At 49.4% G+C, this 20,369-nt stretch overlaps 1 protein-coding gene across 3 annotated transcripts in view; it reads right to left on the bottom strand.

Annotated features, from left to right (window-relative positions):
* DAAM2 (dishevelled associated activator of morphogenesis 2) overlaps positions 1 to 20,369 on the bottom strand; it is a 113,388-nt gene that overhangs the window by 53,043 nt on the left and 39,976 nt on the right. The window contains exon 1 of one of the 3 annotated variants that reach the window (XM_081247742.1): positions 8,904 to 9,022. The exons of the other annotated variants lie outside the window; for them this stretch is intronic. The gene's annotated coding sequence lies outside the window, so the exon portion shown is untranslated. Of the gene's footprint in view, positions 1 to 8,903; positions 9,023 to 20,369 lie in introns of those variants that run through there. 3 annotated transcript variants of the gene reach the window in all.

Here is a 20,369-nt window from a genome sequence, read left to right as displayed (position 1 = left end):
ATTCTGACTCCAAGTTCAGTGCTTTTGGCACAGAACCAAAGCTGACTCATAAACCCTTCCCTTTAGCTCTTGGGATTGATGCTGTGACTTTGGGATGTTCAAGTTGCCTTTTCCTATCCCCTCTCCTGAGCTCCATATGTGGGGGTAACAGGGCAAGGATATGCTGCTGCATCTCTCCTTGGCCACTTCTCAAGTGCCAACTAAGGAGCCAGGCCCTGAGCTGACAATTTTGTGCTTTATCTCATTTATTGCCCCCAACCCTCCAACAGCATGACTATCCCTTCTTACTGATCCTTAAGCCTCCCAAAGATCAGGCAGCTTGCCTAACCACCACATCCTGTGGGTGAGGGGCTGGGTTCTGAGGACAGCAGTGTCACCCTTGAACACACAGGCTTTTAACCAGTTTCTAGACTGTGTGCTGGACACGGACCTGGGCGGTGAGGACACAGGAGTAAACAAGGCCTGGTCCCTTTCCTCGAGCAGGTCCCCTTCTAGCGGGGGAGCCGAGGGAGTCAAGGCAGTGACAATCCAGAAGGATGGGGTGAGAGAGACTGAGAAAGGGGACCTGGACCAGCCTGGGGGGTGAAGAAGAAGTCAGGGAAAGCTTCCAGGAGAAGGTGATATTGAAAAGGGGATTTTTTGTTTTAGTTTTTGGTTTTTTTGGCTGCGCCACACGGCTCGTGGGATCTTAGTTCCCTGACCAGGAATTGAACCCAGGCCCTTGGCAGTGAGAGCACGGAGTCCTAACCACTGGACTGCCGGGGAATTCTTTTTTTTTTTTTTTTTTTTTTAATTTTTTTCTTCTTTTGGCCACAGCTTGTGGGAACTTAGTTCCCTGACCAGGGACCGAACCCATGCCCCCTAGTCTTGAAAAGAGATAAGAGAATTAAGGAAGGGTGCAAGAGGTGGGAAAAGGCATTCCAGGCAAGGCAACAGCATAAGCAAAGGCACGGAGAGAGAAACAGCACAGAGTGCATGAGGCCAGCATCTGTGGCTACACTAGTATGCAAAGGGAATCAACAGGGTATCCAAGTACCCTGACTTGACGGCAGAGCTCAGGCACCCTGGGAAGCCTGCTCCTTTGCCCTCTTCTCCTGACCAGGCCCCCCAGGGTCCGGGTCTGGGAATGGGGCCCAGAGCTCCCCAGAGATGCTGCACGAAACATAAGAAATGTAAACCACGTCCAGTTCCCCAGGCAGGAGATTCCTCCCTACATACTGACCCTTCATGTGCCACTGGGCGTCACCTGGGAAATGGCCCCAGGCCCACCTTATCTGGGACCCGGTTTCCCAAGCGTCTGTTTTTTCCATCCCATACTTCCATGCCATACTTCCGGAAACTTCTGCCCACCCATCCCTCCACCACCCAGCGACACCACGTCTGCTCCCACTTCAAGCCTCTGAAGACCCTCCCCCTCATGCTCTGTGAATAGCAAACAGGCTTGGGACCCCTCACAAGCTTACCCCTGCTTCCACCCTGAAGCTGCCTGAATTGCCAACATCCAACTCTACCCCACAGACTTGGTGGGGTTCTGTCCAGCTGCCATGAGCTCTATGTGACTTCAGATAAGTTACTTAGCCTCTCCGAACCTCGGTTTCCTCATCTGTAAAATGGGGAAATAATAATAGCACATACTTCATAGGGTTGTCATAAGCATTAAATTAGTTAATATTTGTAAAGTACCTAGAACAGTGCCTAGTAATAGTAAACACTATTAATAGCTATATAGATAAGCTACTGTTATAATTATGAAGAAACCTGAAAATGTTGGCTGTATGTATTACAGAAAGGTTCTCTATGTGAATGAGTCTTACACATTATTACAGAGGTTGGCAAATATCACAGGGGTCAAATCCAGCCCACAGCCTGTGTTTGTAAATACAGTCTGATTAAAACACAGCTACACCACCTATTCATCGTCTATGACTGCTTCATGCAACAGAGACCCTAGGACCCACAAAGCCAAAAATATTTCCCCCCTGGCCCTTTACAGAAAGTTTACTGATCCCTATGTTATTAGGTTGAATCAGATGTAGCTGACAGTGTTCAATTCATTTCAATCTACAAAACCATCAATTTCGTATGGTTCAACTTAGTATAGCGTACGAGCTCACCACGAATCCTGTCTTACCCATTAAAACAGGAGTGCCCGCTTTAAATCCAGTGACTCTGATCATACTAAAGTTATAACGATCAGTTTTTGAACATCTACCATGTTCAAGGTTGATCTCAAGCTTTTACCGCACTCCTGTAGGGTAAACGCGATCACCGCCCTGCTCCCCTTCTTTACAGGTGGGGAAATTTAAGGCTCAGAAAGATGCAAAGTGTGAGCTTAGGACTCAAACCAGGTCTCCAGACCCCACGTCTACCCTATTGTCCCCACTGGGCGCTGTCTAAGAGGCTGCTGGGACTGAGAGCCACCTCTTACTAGGACAAAAAATGGAGATTGTGAGCACTCCTACTAGACAGCGCTCGGCCACGTGGTGGACAGGGCCCAGTCGTGACTTCCCCGTCGGCCTCAGGACAGAACTCAGAACAATCTGACTTGTATTGTGAGCCTCAGGCAGGGCTGGGGAGGGGGCGGGGAGCACTTTCAAAAATAAGCAAGCTCTCTTTCCAGGACTGGGGAGCTATTTTTAGCAGCCGCCTAAATTATGGTTTCCCCTCTGCTCTGGGAAAGGCAAGAAAGTAAAAGTAAACTCTTGTAGCCCCAGGGTCCCGGCTGCAGGGTGGGAGAAGAAGGAGAGAAAGGGGCGTCTTGCTGGGAAAGTGAAACTGCAAAAGTCCCCAAAGTGACATTTCTTTGACTTGGGGGTGAGTGTGGAAGTTGTGGATTTTCCAATTGGTTTTCTCATTTTGAGAAATGATAAAGAGAACATAGGTTTCTTTGTCTCACCAGGACAGAAAACAAGCAGAGAGTAGCTCTCCAAGGCCATGGTCAAGCATGCATTCGTTCATTCATTCATTCATTCACTCACTCATTCATCCATCCATTCATTCCCTGAGTGACTGCCATTCACAAAGCAATTTTCTGGGTGCTTTAGATGAGCCAAACATCAAATCCCATCCTCAACCGGGTTTACAGTGTTATTGGGAAGGCACGTGTATAAACCACCAGGATGAAAAGGGAGAGAAGGAGGGAGGGAGTTCCAGGCTCTGGGACTGCAAAGAGGGGAGAGTGGCTTCTGGCTGGGGTGGTCCGGAACATTCACCAGAGGAAGTGGCATTGAAGCTAGGTCTCAGAGGAAAGAGGTCAACACGTGCCAGTGGGAGGGTCCAAGAAACCCATTCACGACAAAGGCGTGCCAGTGTGAGGACCTGGCATCCAGGTGAGTGAGGGGCCAAAGGAAGTCGCTTTACCAGGCTGGGACGCAGGGCTCAAAGAGGTGCAGTGGAACACAAGATGGGGACCAGATAAAGGCAGGCTTTGAATGGCAGGCCAAAGGAGGAGGGGGAGGAGGAAGCAGCTCAAGGATGGCTGGTTTATTGGCTGATTAGTTGATTGGCTTATAGTAAAGGAGAGCCCGTGAGGCGTGATCCGAGCTGGGATTTGGACGAACAATTCTGGTGGCACCGTATCAGCTTGGATTACAGGAGAGACGGGAGAGGGGGAAGAGTCTGGAAGCAGTTCTGTTTGACTCAGAGTTAATGAGGCCCCGAGCTGCCAAAGAGGAGAGGAGGGAACAGATGCCGGGGATGTCACGGAGGGGCGTGCGTGCCCGCACGTGTGTGACTGCATGAGGGGGCTTTGGCAACACACAGACTGGGCACAGAAAGCAAGGACTTGGGCTGAGAAGGGGAGGGAGCTGTGGGGAGCTCTTTGGGCAACAGCTGTGAAGTAAAAGGGAAGAAGGAATTTCAACACCCAAGTCTCTGCTACCCATTAGAGCCAGAGGCCCGGGGCTCCCGGCCAAAGGGAAACCACCCAACACGTGACAACCCATCCTCACCCCCTTCTGCTTCCGGGAAGCCAAGCCCTTCCCCTGGGCCACACCAATGGGGCTGCTTTATTGAAGGGCTGCAGGGAAAACTACCCGCAGCTTCCTCCTGGGCCATCCTGCCAGGTCTCCCACCAGAGAGCCCAGCGTGCCGAGAACTCACACCATTCTAGGCAACCCGGGGCCTGGGAGAAGCTCCCTACTGCCCACTCCTCCTGGGGTCCCAGACAAAGGCATTCTGTCACTCATGAAGGTGGGACCTCGAGGTCCCGTCAAGGCAAGCCGGCCCTGGGGCCCCCGCTGGGCCTGTGCACCTGGTCACACTCTGGACCCTGGGCTGTGTCTTCCCCAGATGCAGTGCCATCGTTACAGTCCTGTTAGTCCCACTCTGCATCCTGCACTCCCACCAGAAAAGGCCCTGCGTGTGTGTCGGAGCCTGGCTGGACATAAATCCTGGACCGCAGGCACTTTCCACCTCTCCAGGGTGGGAAGAGTAGGGGAGGGCAGGGGTGGGGGAGGGGATCTGAGCTAACTCCTGGGTGCAAGTGACTGAAAAGGCAGACCCAGGGGGACCCCTCACCTGCCCCTCACTCTTGTTCATACGATTTCATCCATCCATTCATTCACTCTGACAAATATTTGTTGAGCACCTAAGTACCTTGCTAATAAGAGCTGGAAAAATACAAGGGTGAATGAGTTCAATGTGGCGGGGAAGGGTGACGATCAAATGAACATCATAAAGTGTGGATATGGTTATGATAGGGGTAGTACAGGTGTGTGGGTCTGGGAATGTCTGCAGAGCTCTCTCCCCGTCGGGGGCTCCATTCTACTCTGAGCTCCCTGTTCATACAAAGGGTTTAGAGGGGGCATCGTGTAGTGGAAAGGGCACCGGGAGATCATCAGAGAAACCAGCAAGGGTTCAGGACCAGACATGCATCCCAGGCTTACTAATGCTATAAATGACTGAAAACAGCCAAAATGTTAAAACATAAGGATTGGTTAGATAGATGACAGATAGGCAGACAGACAGACAGACACACACACGTATGACAGCCTGAAGTAATTATCTTTGGGTTGCTGGAGTTTAGGGTTATTTTTCTTATCCTTTTCTGGATTTTTTCAAATTCCCTACAATGAGCATTTATTCTTTTCATCAGAAAAGCTAATATTATTTTTAAAAGAAGAAGATAAACACTAGGCTAAAAATGAAGAGACTCAGGTTCGAGTCCCAACTCTGCCCCAGCAGGTTACCTGCGCAAGACAGGAATGACCTTGGCTAAGAGCCTCATTTCTCTGAGGCTTGTCTGTGAATGAGGAGGTCAACCCACGCGCTTTCCAGAGTTCCTTCCCCACCAGACGCTAGGCTCTGTGCCACAGAACACACGAGGTGCTAAATGACGCTGGTTGAATGGAATCCCATCCCCTGAGCTCCATTAGTTCATCCTTCATTCAATTGTTCATTCATTCCACCTCCACTGTTTTCAGCAGTTACTCTATGCCCAGCACTGCTCCTGGTGCTGGGGATTTAAGGGCAAACTACGCAGATATAGCTCCTGCCCTCACAAAACTATAGTCTCCCAAGCTCCAAGTCCCCTTCCAGTGTTCTTTTTCTTCCCGCTCTAACACCCCATCCTTTTAATGCATTTTTTACCTTTTTTCCAAAATGCCTCAGGTGCATCTGTTTCATTCTCAAACACCAAGCTCCAGACCTGGTCCAGCCCCACAGGATCTCAGGCTGGCACCAGGGCCAAACTCTCATTTTCCCCCTCTCCCAGCATTCTGCAAACAGCCCTTTGAATAACATTTCTAGGAGCACCTGATTCTACATTCCTAGGTTCAGCATCCCTCAGGGTTCCCAATCCAAACTGAAAGCCAACCGCTTCCATTTTTAGGATTAGCCATTTGGTGGGGCTCACAAATTTCATACTAAACCAGCTTTGAAATCAGATTTCTATCCATGTGTCAGGGAGGACTGGAGCGCTTACTGCTGGTGAGAGTGCAGAATGGCACAGCCATTATGGAAAACGGTTGGGCTGTTTCTTAAAAAGTTAAACTTACACCTCCATATGATCCAGTCATCTCATGCCAAGGTGTTTTCCCAAAACAAAGGAAGCATATGCACATACCATGTCTTATTCATGAATGTTCAGAGCAGCTTTATTTGTAATAGCTCCAAACTGGAAACAACCCAAATGTCCCCCAACAGACGAATCAATAAAAAAATATTGTATAGTGTATCCATAAAATAGAATATTACTCAACAATAAAAAGGAATGAACTATTGATATACGCCACACGTGGATGGAGCCCAAAATAATTACACTGGGCTTCCCTGGTGGCACGGTGGTTGAGAGTCCGCCTGCCGATGCAGGGGACACGGGTTCATGCCCCGGTCTGGGAGGGTCCCACATGCCGCAGAGCGGCTAGGCCCGTGAGCCATGGCCGCTGAGCCTGCGCGTCCGGAGCCTGTGCTCCGCAATGGGAGAGGCCACAACAGTGAGAGGTCCGCATACCGTAAAAAAAATAATAATAATAATAAAATAATAATAATTACACTAAGTACAAGGAACCAGAGCATAAAAGGGTACATACTATATGAGTCTACCTGTGTAAAATTTGAGAAAATGCAAACTAATCTATAGTGAATAAAACCGGGTGGGTTATTGCCTATGGAGAGGGTGGAGGGCGGGCAGGGAGGGGGTGGATTATAAAAAGGCACAAGGGAACTTTGGGGGATGATGATCAAACATGATCTTGATGGTAGTGATGGATTCAAAGGTACATACATATGCTAAAATGTATCAAATTATGTACTTTAATTATGTCAGGTTTATGGTATGCCAATCATACCTCAACAGAGTTGCTAAAAACAAACAAAACAGGTCTGTTCCTAGCCTCACCATCTCCAACTGCCAAGGGCTCTGGCCACTGCAGCTGGCAACCCTCTAGAATATTGCTAGTATCATAAGCTGCTCTACAGGTTCTAGGAAAGACCTCACAGCCCAGAGGTTGGGGGAAGGGGAACAAGGAGCTCCCTCCAGGCCCAGGCCTCAGCTGATCTGGTCTGGTCTGGTCTGGTCTTCCAGGAGACGGGTGGCTTACTGTGAGGAGTGTATGCTTTCATATGAAGCCTGTGGCTAAGTTACTTAGGGCCTGTGAGCTTCACTGCCTTCATGGGCACATGGATGACAAAGCCCTCCTCCCAGTAGCCCTGTAGGGCTACTGTGAGCATCAAACAAAGAGCACATATCAAGAAGCCGGCACAGCACTGGGCACATCACAGGCCCTCCAACCGGGTTCCCTTCCCCTGTCCCAGCCCCAGCCTCCTCCCCAGTGGTGGCTAAGGCTCAGGGCTCTGCCCCCGGAAGCACGAGAGAAGCTGAGGGGCCCCCGGGAGCCTAGCGAAGCACAAGCCCGGTTTTACCTGGAGGTCTCGGCGGGTAGACCGGAATTGGCAGCAGCCCCAGGCTTCTGGGTGGTTACAAATAAGGTACTTTCAGCCTGGGAATTCGTGAGAGGCAGGTGAGACGGCAAGGGGGGTGAGAAAGGTGGCCATGACTTGGAGTTTCCAGGGCAAGACGTCAGGAGGAATGTGGGTTTGCGGTGCGGGGATACCCAACCCATGCACACCGGACAAGCAAGTGTAGGAGATATTCAGAAATGACCAAAGAAGAAAGGGCGGGAGGGAAGATATTAATGCATGTTGGCATGTGAGAGGGTTTGATGCTATGGTGCAGAGGTATACGTATGGGGTGGTGTGTAGGTGTATGTTTACAGCGGGATATGTGTAGTGTGTGTGTTTATGTGTGTATGTGGTATAGCATGGACGTGTAGGTGGTGTGTGTATGGATGGTGTGCGTACATGTGTACTCATCCGCAGGAAACAAACACACAAGATTCTACTGACTTTCGAGTCTCTGAAGAGAGAAGACCCAGCTAGCTTCCTGAAGTATATGAGCAGAGGAAATAGTAATATCACTGATAATCAGCCCATATTTAGTTTATGAGGAGCTGCCCAAGCATAATGTTCAGGAAGTGTTCCTGTGGGGAAGGCAATGTCTTGTCTTCAGTTTCCCTTGAACCACACTATGGTCTGGGAGCAGAGATCCACCAAAAGATTCTTGTACCTGCCATGGACCAAAGACCAGGTGTTCACATTCATCATCTCATTTAAGCCCAAGACAACCCAGCAAGGTCAGTATTTTTGACTGATAAGGGCACTGAGGCTCAAAACCAGGAGATGACACCCACACTAGGGCTCTCTCCTGTAATACACCATCTCATTCCAACCCAGTTTCAATTCAGTTCCAGAGCGTGTGGGTACACATGCACGTGTGCACATTCCTCTGCGTGTATGTGTGTGTCCAGCAGATGCAACTGGGTTTCCTTTGGTGTATATTATAATGGGGTGTACACTCCCTCTGCCATGTGAAATTTTGTTGTTATATTTTAGCCACTTCCCCAATAAGCCTGAGGTGGAACAAAACAAACAGCTGACAATAGTGTATACCCAATCTATTCCATGCTCCATATTTTACAAGACAGATATTCAGCGCATTTTTAGAAAGAAGGATACTAACGTTTACTAAGAGCGAGGCTAGGCTCAAACTTTCACATTTATTATTTCACTTAATTGATTCCAACATCCTACAAAGATGATATTGTGCATTCTTACATACAGGGAAATCAAAGCTTAGCGAAGGTAAGCAACTTGCCCCAGTTAGCAGGGTTCATAAAACATGTGAACCTCAGTCGAATTGATTCCAAACCTCAGACACGGCCTCCCCATGGCACAGAAACGGCAGCATTCATGGTAAATGGTTGCTCCCCACCCCCCCAGCCATGGACGCCTCTCCATCCCTTCCCCATCACCCATCCCAACTACCGCTCAGGGAAGAACTCAGCACTAGTACAGAGAAGCCCTGTACCCCAGCCGCAGACAGCAATCCAGCCCCATCATCCTACCGCACACGGAGTCACAGAAAGATCCAGGCTATCCCATCTTCCGGATCAGCCTCTTGGGTATGCGAGCTGGGTACCCTGAGAAGGGCCTCGGGCTTGGTTTAAGGCTCTGCTGTTGCCGTCTTGAAATCTTTAATAATTTTTGAACAGGGAGCCTTGCATTTCCATTTTGCACTGAGGCCCGTGAATTGCACAGCTGGTCCTGCCCATCTTCTAAGGCAGCCAGCTCCAGCAGCCTTTCCCAGGAAGAGCAGCCCAGCCAGCCACTCCCTGTGTGTTTCCAAAAATGTTACCCACAGTCCCTGAATGGTCAGGACAGAACAGAGACAAGTTACTTTAATCTGGGGTGGCTTCCTGCCCGAAGGGCCTTGAAGGGCCACTCAGTAACTGCTGGGCTGCTCCCCACCCCGATCTTTTCTCCTTATCCCACCTCACTCCTCCGCTGCAGGCTCCCTGGTCACTCCTCCCTAAATGCGCCATTGCTCAAGGGATTAAAATTCCTAGAGGGCTTGGACACTTCCACTTTATCTCCAACTCCCCCCACTGGGTTCTTTCTGCACACACAGCAGGAACGCAGTAAGAGCGGATGGATCAGCTACATTACAGTATGTACTTCCTGAATTCTTGGCCCTATCCGTTATAAAGCCTATTATCAATGTGATGGCTTTACATAACTCAAAGATTGTGTGTCCTTCTGCGATTGGATAAATACTAAAAGCAAGAGAATGTGTCAGCTTTGAAACAGAGTTAAAAAAATTGGTTCTGCTGGTTCTGTTGGGTTGGCCAAAACGTTCATTCGGGTTTTCCCGTAAGCGGTTCACAAATGAACTTTGTGCCCAACCCAATACATTTGGGTCGGCAGTATTATCCCTCACCCCATCCCCATGCCCACCGCTGCTTCCTGCCCCTCCTGTCCCTCCGCTACGCAGGCCCTACCTTCTCCAAGCAGCCTTCCTACCCATCCTCATCTACCTGAATTCTCCCAAATTAACTCAGAGCCCCTGTTGTCTACTCTGTTTCTAGGACACTGCATCATATACTGCTATGTGGCACTTGTGTTATTTAATGTATTAATTTATCTTTTTTTATGCCAATGAGCTTTTCCCCCATCTAGACTCTGAGCCCCCTGAGAACATGACATAGTGCCATGTATGCAGCAGGTCCTCTTCCTGAATGAAAGTTATCTCATGGCAGGGGGTGGGAGTGGGTTAGAGAGAGAGGAGAAAGTTATTAACCCCAGAAATAAATCTTCATGGAAAATCCAATGAACTCAGGTCCTTCAACCTTTCCTCAGAGTCCAGTGGAGGTCAAAGGCATCCAGACCTTGGCCAGACACCGTCAAGAGGTGTCTCAAGCAGCACTCAGCGAGGCAAAGGTGTGCATCTTTACAAACCTGCGTGGTTAAATGAGATATTGGCATTCCCAGACGCAACTCTGGACATTTTCATTTCTGTTTGTTTCTACTCTCCCCACCCCCCCCCACCCCCCCCCACCCTCCAGCCAAAAAAAGGCATCTTGCATATAAAAGGCATAAGATATTTTTCCTCTCTGTGCTTCCAGGAACGGGATGTTTCCTCCAAGGGAAACTGAGACCTTGGCTGCGAGACCTCAGGCTACAGAAGCTAGGGTTTCCTCTTTGGAACTCAGACCATCCCCTTCATAGTTCCCAGTCTCTGCATGGACTCCCCCATTCCTAAATCACCTTTCTCTGACCCTGACACCCCTGCAAGCTGTGCCCCGATTGTCTCCATCTAAGGGGCTTCATTTACCCAGCAGGGCCCCTCAGGTCTCCCCCTCGCCTCCCTCCTCAGTGCCCACCTCCCCTGAAAACTGCACTTGTGCGCATCAGTATCACCTCCTTCCATCCTGTTCCCCCTCCAGAGGCCCTCTTCCCAGTTCCCTCTTCGCGGTGTTTCAGAACAATGTGAAATCTGAGCCGCCTGTCCCCATGCTCCACACACACTCACTCTCTCTCTCTCTCCTTGATTTCAACCAGCTGATCCCACTGTCGGGAACACTCCGTCCTGGGCCCTCCCCCTCGTCCTGGCCACTTACCTGGCAGCCTGCGCCCTTCCCCACAGGTGTGGGTGTAGGGCCCCTCCTCAGCATCCTGCCTTTCTCGCATCAGAGCCGCAGCTGCTTCCTGAATTAGCGTCACTTTCACTGGGCTGTGAGGTCCTTGAGGTTGGGGACAGTGTAGCAGTCTCTCAGGAACCCTGCGTCCAGCACAGGGCCGGGCCCGCAGCAGCTGTGCTGGGGTTTTGCCAAGGTTCACACCTCGGGTCTCTGACCTTCTCCCTCACACTTCTCCCTCCCAGCAAACCTTCCATCTCTTTATTTCAGATAAATCCAGCGGCAGTCACTCTCGAAACCTCCTCTCCCCCATCTCCAGCTCACTTCCCACTACCCACATTTCTGTTCAGAAGCGCTGGCACCACTCCCATCAACTTCCTCTCAGACCGCCTTCATCTCCTTCCCCCTTCAGACCACCCCTGCTTTTCTCTGTGACTGACCCCACAGTCCGAGGTTCAAACCACAGAATCATCCTGAACTCTTCCTCCATTTTGAGAACTGCTACATGCCAGGTATTTGTATGTATTATCTCATTTCATTCTCACATCAAACCCTGAGAAGTGGGTATTAGCATCCTGAGTTTACAGACAAGGAAACTGAGGCTCAGAGAAGTCAAGTGACGTGCCCAAGGTCACAAGCACATAACTGACTGGGCTGGGGTGAGAGGCAGGTTTTGACAGGCTGTCCAAAAGCCTACCAGGGGCACGCGCGCGCACACACACACACACACACACGCATACACACACACTGTTCCCTCCTTTACGTTATAAATTATCCAATCGGTCTCCACGCCCAATCGATTCCACTTAGAAATGCTTCCTGTATGGGCCCTTTGATCTCCCCTGTGGACGCTCAGGCCCCACTCAGACACACAGGACATGGCTGTGTGGTCACAGAGTCAGAGGGTGGGGGGCCATGAGTCCTGCACATCTAGCTGGCAGCTCTGACCTCACCTCGCCCTCACTCGGGGAGCTGGTACGTGCTCTTAGCTTGGAACCATTTCTTCAAGGCCCCATTCCCTTCTTACTGATTTGGTTGTCCTCCAGCCAGGCTGAGGCTGACCCCTTTCTTCTGGGCCCCACCTGCACCCTGCTAATGCTCCTCTTGGCCTCAGACCAAAAACCCTCAACAAGCTACCCACCTGGAGCGCAGCCTGGCTTTCCAGCTCTCTTCCTTCAATTTAGCTGTTGGTTTTCCCACTCTCAGCAGAGCTCCAAGGACAGTGCATCCTAAGGGGCTTCTCAATGATGCAGATCCCAGGGCCCTGCTCTCAAAGTTTACAGGTCAGTAGATCTGGGTAAGGACCCAGGAATCTGCATTTTAACAAGTTCCCCAAGGGACTGGGATGCAGGCGGTTTCATTCACTCTCCATCCCCTTCCCTTCTCTTTCACCAGCATTTGTACCAACCTTTTTCACAAGTCACCCCTTCTTTCCAGAGTTGTGATCAAATCCCCCAGGTTCTCATCCCGGGCTGCACAGTAGAATCATGGGGCATTTTGAAAAGTATCTATGCCTGGATCCCAACCAGAACCAATTAAAACAGAATCCCTGGGTAGGTGCGGGGGAGCCACTGGGGTGAGCAGCTCATCCTGCTTTGCCCAGGGCTGTCCCAGTTTTAATCCTGAAAGTCCCACATCCCAGGGAAGCTCTCAGTCCTGGAAAAACAGGATCAGTCATTCACCCTACAGGGCTCTGGAATTTGCAAACCTCTCCAGGTGATTCTAATTTGCAGCCAAGCTTGCCAAACACTGGACCCCATCTGGATCAAGAGATGCCCCTCCCCCCCGCATTCCCTCCAGCCAGCGCTCACGGGCCTTTTGTTTTCACTTAGCTCAGGTGATCTCAAAATGTGTCTCTAGACCAGCAGCATCAGTGTCACCTGGGAACTTGTTAAAAAAAAAAAAAGGTACAGCCAACTCTAAATAATTTGCTCTTCTCTCGGCTGCAGAGATCCTTTGTGAACCCCTACCCAGAGCCACCGACATTTACTGCCTTGAGTGAAGTGAAGACTAAGGAGTTAACTGGTGGTGGAGGTTTGAGGCTGGGAGCTCAGTCCTCCTCAGGGAGGTTTAGTGGTGACCAGAGGGGCCTAGGTTTTGATTCATAGGCAACAAACTTTTACTGACCACTAACTAATTAGCTGGCTTGTTTATGGCATCTCATTAAATTCACCATAACTCTGTCCAGCATTTGATGTTGGGATTTTCGTGGGGTCCATACATAAAACTTTCCTCTTCTGGCTCAAGTTCAGGACCAGTTGAGAAACAGATACATGAAGCAAACAGATGGAGGTCACGATATCAGCCACGTTCCTGACAGAGCTGTGGAATAAGCGGCTGTGTCTCTCTGGCCAAATGGACTTCCTAATGTCTCACCCATGAGTGAGGCCAGCTGACATGTCCAGTCCTTGGCATAGGAGGGTGACCGTGGACCTTCCCGTAGGAGCAGGCTCCCGACCTCAACCCCCAGAGCTGGCCAGATGCGCCCCCTGCAGGTGGCAGAGCCCAGGGAAGGGAGCGAGCGTTGGCAGACCCAGTTCATAACCTCCCAGAGCCATTGGTTAGAGGTGCCTCACTCCTTCCCCTGAGGAAGTGATGGGGAGGGACAGGCCAAGGTTCTCCACCCCTACATCCATTTCAGCCACTCATGCCCTGATCCCACCCCAAGACATGCTGGCCTGGTCCGGGGAGGGAGCCGGGCATTGATAACTTGTAAAAGTTCCCCAGGGGATGCTAAGGTGCCATCCGTGTTGAGTAACCACGCTTGGGAGATCCTCTCCTGGAAATGAGAGACCAGGGATGCTCCCCTCTCAGGGTGGGGTTGCTTCTATTTCACAACCAGGGGAACAAGGTCTCGGGAACCTTACGCATCTTGCCCTATGCCCGGAACGGGTCAGTGGAATCTTAGGGATGAGTAATAGCAGTGAATGAATCAGCTTTCTCCAAAGTTTGGGTGGACTTGGAGGTTTTCAGCCAGGTCGCAGCCAGATCAGCTAAAGCACTGGTTCTAGAATCTCCCGGAGGGCTTGTTAAATGCAGCTCACTAGGCCCCACCCCCAGAGTTTCTGATTCAGAGGGAGGGCTGTGTAGCTGTGAGCACAGGCTTCTGAGTTGGGCAGATCTTTGCCACCAACATTAAGGATGGCCTTGCCTGGGGTTCACCCAACCTCTCTGGGGCTCAGTTTCTTCACTGGTCAAATAGCGATCACAGGATTAATGACCTCATGTGTTTCTTGTGAGTTGAACCAGGACACACGAAGCACCTAGTGTGGTGCATGGCACGTAGTAGGACTGGAGATAAATTGCAGATGTTGATTATTATCTGTAGATGTTGCTGTTATTCAGGGATAGCTTCTTTGAAAAGGTTGAGAGGAGGTTTCGGATGCAGGCAAGAATACCAAGAGGCAGAACACCAAAGAGAGAAAGAGCCAAGTCTGAAAGGATGCAGGAGGGGAGCCAGAAACAGGGCAGAAGCCAGTGCACAGAAGGTACAAGCGAACTGTGTGCAGAGGGTGGGGGTCTGCGGCAGATCTGGCTGACAGAGAGGCTGGGAGTCAAAGTCACCCAAAATAGAACTCCCTCCTCTCCAAACTCTCAATTCACTCCCTCCTCCCCACTCCCTATCTCTCTGGGCCGCACGCCACATGCCTCTGTCAGATTCATTTGTTAGAACTACCCCCCCTAACTGCACCCCGACCCCTGCCCTAGGGACTCAAGGAATCCTAGCAATGTGTTCAGTTCCAAGTACTGGAGGAAAAGGAGCAAAATAAAAAGGGGAAAAAACCCTCTCTCCAGGCTTGTGTCTTTGTAGGACTTCCCACAGCCCCCCAAGTCTTCCTCTCCCCCAAGAGATGGCCATTCGGAGTCAGCATCTGGTTAGAAGTATCCAAACCAACGGGTACCAATGGCCTGTCTCCCCTCACCCGACCGCAAAGCCCTCTCTGCCACCGCATACTCCTTCCTCTTTCATAACTAGACTCAAAGCTCATCTCCCTGAAGTCTTCCCTGATGAACTTCACTTAACTGCAAGAGTTCCTTCCTTCATATGTGCATTCATCCATCCATCCATTCATTCCACAAATGTTTACTGAGCATCTGCTCTTGTAACAGAGAAGAACAAACCTGACTCCATCTTGGATCTGTTCCTTTAGCTCTAAGCCCTGTACTCTGTTGCTCTAAGCCCTGTACTCTGTTGCCTGTGCTTAGTCATGCTCTGCACAGCTGCACATTTGCAAAAGAATGTTGCCTATAGCCTAAAATATACATGATAGGCCATCCTCAAGGCTCCGACCTTTAAAGGTACAACACTTTTCCATCCATATAGAGATAAATGGATAAAGGTGCAGAACAGAGAACCACAAGTGTCTTGTTGGATACTGATAGGAACAGTGCGACCAGACCTATGTGGACAGCTGCAAGAACAAAGGATTCCAGCACCAAGTCTGCAACAACCAGCCACACCCCCTCCCCTTTTAGCATAAAAGCAGCCTGAATTTTAACTCAGGTAAGAGGGTTCTTTGGGACACTAGTCCATCATCTTCTCAGTCTGCTGGCTTTCTGAATAAAGTCACTATTCATTGCCCCAACCACTCATTTCTCTCGATGTATTGGCCTGTCATGCAGCGAGCAGTACAAGCTTGGACTTGGTAACACTCTGTGACTAGGCACCGTGCTGGGCAGCAGGGATTCGGATACAAAAGAGGCACAGTCCCTGCCCTCCCGCAGCCTAAGGAAGGCAGCACTAGAGTGGGAGCTCACAGTCCTAAGGAGATAATGGGGCCCCCTTGTCATGTTCTTCAAGTTCATGCTCATGCTCTTCAATCCTCTTTTTTAGCATGAGAAGAGACTTACCAGGCACTGGTGAGATGGCACCCTCTTTGTCCTGCACACACAAACCACACCAAAGAAAACACATCCGTATCAGACACGGCTAACACACTTCATGGTTCCATGTTACTTTCCATTCTATAGACTTTAGAAGTTTGTCTGAGCCTCAGTGCATGTCATCATCAGTAACTGACTCAGCCCCTGTATTTGGCATCGTAAGGACCATCTCAACTGACGTTTATTGACCTGCTTGGATGTACCAGGCACCAGAGATAAGAGATAAATAAGATATGTTCCTGAGCACCTAGAGATGACAACCTAGTGGGAGAGCCAAGCACATAAACAGTCATAATACAATATGGGATGCACACAGAAAGGCACTGTGACGTGAGTAGAGAGCCTTGTTGTTGACCAGGAGGACACCAGGGGGGGCTTCCTGGAGGAGGCAATGAAGAGAAAGCAGTAAGTCTGTTAATGAGCCTGTGCAGTGGCTTGGTTCCTGCCATTTCACGTCCCATTGACTTTGTTCCCTTCCCTTCCTCACCCCTCCATCTCAGAATGCCCCGGGCACTGGGGCTTTTGGGAAAATGAATCCACGTGCACGTGGTATGACTGTGGGGGGATTTTTTCCAGTTCCTTTATTTAAAGGAAAAAAAAAATAATGTTATAACGCCAATAACTGATGATGTAATAAAAGCTAAATATATAAAGCAAAATGTTATTTCCCCTGGCTATTTGTAGGTGGTGCTCAGATACCCGCCTTGGCCTTTCAACTCCAGTGCCAACAGGGGCCAGAGCTGAATTTTCAAATGTTGCACCACGGTCCTTCATAGCTGGAAAACAGCTACTGGCAGACAGAAAAGGGCAGGGCTTGGGCTGACTTGCGAGCTGAGTCAGGGCTGTACCAGGCTCTGCACAAAGCAGCTACAGCTGCGAGTCGAAGGCCTCTTTATTTAACTCGGGAAGCCGAGGGGAGGGAGGCCGTCCCGTCACATCACACTTTTTGTCAAGCACAGTCATCCCAACAGGTAGTGAAAATCACTGCTCGTGTCAAGACTGAATGAGAACAGCAAGATGAAAGTTCTCCCATACACAGGAATGGGAGAGAATCTGAAAACCAACAGCCCTTGCTAGCATGGAATGAGATTTCCTACAACATGAGGCGTTTGCCCTGATATTTTTACCCCTGGTCGAGTTCACTGAAGCCAATCCCCCTTCCTCTGGGAATGATATATGTTATTCAAGGGGCAGCATTTTATTTTTACTGAGTGCTAAAGAACTTTGACCCCAAGACTCCTTTATGAGAAGCAAAGGCCTCAGGAATAGGATGGAGTTGAGAATCTAGAGTTTTCGCTTCTATGCTTGGCTCTGCCACTAACTAGCTCTGAGATCTTTGGGAAAGTTAACTTCCTTAAGCTTCACCTTCTTCGTCTGTCATGACAGGATATACCCCATAGTGTAGTCATGAGGAGTAACTGACAATTCAGGAATAATACTGCATGTCTGATACAGAGTACTTTACAAGGGAAATTTTGAAAATATTTCCCAATATATTTTGCCTTTGGGAAATCCAAGTATTTTTTTTTCTTTTCTTTTTTTTTTTACTTTCCTTTCTCCTATACCCTTCCAATATCAGCACTAAGACACAGCCTTATTTTCTCTGGTCAAAGACTTATAACCCCCAAAACAAAAAGGTCAATAGAGCAGGGAACGGTCACTAAGAGTTAATGTTGTTTTCTCTGGACAGGATGAGGAATAGAAAACCTTTCTAAGACTAGGAGGGAAAGGAATTAAATGGCCAGGATTTCACTCCCTTCCACACCAGGCGGGAGGGACATCTTTAGAAAGGAGCCAATGACTTGGAGAATCCCAGGACAGCGATGTACACCTGGGGAAATGCCATGCTCCTTGGAGAAGCCCTGCCTTCAGCTGGGCTCAGAGCAACAGGGCTTGGCCAGGGGTAGGTTAGCAAGGGCTGGGGGCTGTCCTTGGGCCCATCCATCCAGAGCCCTCACATCCAGGCAACAGCTGGACACTGGGGCCCTCCAGGGGGCAGGCGGGAGTCCCAGGAGAGCCACGGGGCCTGAAAAAGTCACAGCTTCAGCAACAGGTGCCAGGTAACCCTTCAGAGGCCCCAGGACAAGACCAGACCTGGCTCCTTCAGTGGATTTCAGCACAGGGGCCCAAGACGCAGAGGGAACACAGAACACATCAGTGGACGTCAGCAGGGACCCTGCAGCCTTGAGAAAACTGGAGCCTCCCCAGCAAGCAGATCGCAGAGGAGGAGGGCCCTGGAAGACACCTCACAGGGAGTCTGAATCCTGACCTCACTGGACCATGAGCCCCTGTCTCACATCAGAAGAGACTAAAGTACCTTTATTTACTAAGATAAGATTTTAATTGCAAGTTATCAATTAGAGCAAATAATTACTTTTTCCTGCACGTGTGAGTTGTACTGTATACATGTTCCCCAGCCATTTTAGGAAACCTTCAATAAATATTGGCTGCGTCCTCCTCCTCATCATCATAACTAAATAGGGTCTTCCTGGACTGACATGGAGGCAGGGCAGATGCGGACGAGAGCAAGAAACAGTCCTACTTGTTTCCGATCTGAGTCCTAGGAGAGCTGAGGGAGCCTGGAGGGACCGGGGTCGGGAGGGGAGAGTTGCAGCCTCTGAGACTCAGGCCCTTGCCTGGAGTTTTCACCCTCTCCTACTGTTCTCTGCAAACATAGTCATGCCCTCCCTTCTCACTCAGGTTTAACTCTAATGAATCTGTCCACTGCTCTGCCCTTTCCTCACCAAGGGGGCTGCAGAGGAGGGGGTACCAGGCCACTTGCCCCCTTACACCTGCCTGGCCTGTTGGGATAGGGTCCTGCAGGGCTGTTCACCTGCCCACTCACTTACCATCTGTGCAGGCTTAGCAGGACAGCACAGTGGGTACAAACCAGAACTCAGGAATTAGGCTGCCTGAGTGCCGACCCCAGCACCACTGATCTGCTGTGTTATCTTTGGCCAGTTACTTCACCTTCCTGTGCCTCCGTTTCCCATCTGAAAATGGAATAGTAATCTGCCTCCTAATGTAATTGCAGGGGTTGAGTTAGTGGTCTTGTATACGGTGATCAGGGTCATGCCTGGCTCCCAGCAAGCACTGTCTGAGGAGCAATGATTGTTCACCTTCTCAGTGAGATTATTTAAAATAACCTCTCTTCCATGTGGAGAAAAGGGAACCCTCCTACACTGTTGGTGGGAATGTAAATTGATACAGCCACTATGGAGAACAGTATGCAGGTTCCTTAAAAAACTAAGAATAGAGCTACCATATGATCCAGCAGTCCCACTCCTGGGCATATACCCTGAGAATACCATAATTCGAAAAGATACATGCACCCCTATGGTCACTGCAGCGCTGTTTTCAATAGCCAAGACATGGAAGCAACCTAAATGTCCATCGAGAGGAATGGATAAAGAAGATGTGGTACATATATACAGTGGAATATTGCTCAGCCATAAAAAACAATGAAATAATGCCATTTGCAGCAACATGGATGGACCCAGAGATTATCATACTAAGTGAAGTAAATCAGACAAAAACAAATCCCATAGGATATCACTCATATGTGTAATCTAACTTAAAAAAATGATACAAATGAACTTATTTACCAAACAGAAACAGACTTACAGACACAGTTACTGTGACCAAAGGGGAAAGGTGGCAGGGGAGTGATAAATTAGGAGTTTGGGATTAACATACACGTACCACTACATATAAAACAGATAATCAACAAGGACCTACCTTATAGCACAGGGAACTCTACTCAATATTCTGTAATAACCTATATGGGAAAAGAATCTGAAAAAGAATGGATATATGTATAACGGAATCACTTTGCTGTACACCTGAAACTACTATCAGACTGTAAAGCAACTATACTCCAATATAAAATAAAAATTAAAAAAAATTTAATGCATGGAATATAGTCAATGATGAATATCCAATAGCACAAATAATGGTTTAAAACAAAAACAAAAACCCTCTTCCAGCACCGTCCACTCCCTTCTCCCGCCTCATTTTCCACATAGACCTATCACCATGTGAGACGTTATATACGTTATTTATTATCTCCCCCTGAGACATTTTTATCCGTCATTCACTGTGTATCCACAGTGCCTAGAATTACTGCCTAGCACATAGCAGACCCTGTAATAAAGAATGAATACAGAAAACTTTTCTTACTAACTGCAGAACCTTAGGCAGATTATGTAACTCCACATGCCTCAGTTTACTCATTAGGAAAATGGGGTTGACGTAAGGATGAAATGAGAAAACATCTGTGAATATGCCCACTCTGGCCCTTGGTACATGGTGGATGGATGACGGCTGATCTGGGAGGACCAGTCTCGGCCTGACTCAGGCAGGGCCTGCAATGGTTAATCCCCAAATCTCTTCCCCTCCGTGGCAAGGCGAGGCTGGACTGCAGGGCCACTGGCAGCTGTCCAGGTGGAGGATAAATGTCAGAGGTGGGTGCCTGTGGAGCTGCCCTGGTCCTGACGTGGAGTCTTGACCCGG

This window comes from Mesoplodon bidens (genome assembly GCF_964165515.1).
Source record: "Mesoplodon bidens genome assembly, chromosome: 10".
NCBI classification, from domain to species: Eukaryota; Metazoa; Chordata; class Mammalia; order Artiodactyla; family Ziphiidae; genus Mesoplodon; species Mesoplodon bidens.
The sequence above is the reverse complement of the archived record's forward strand: the minus strand, read 5'-3'. Positions and strand labels throughout refer to the sequence as shown.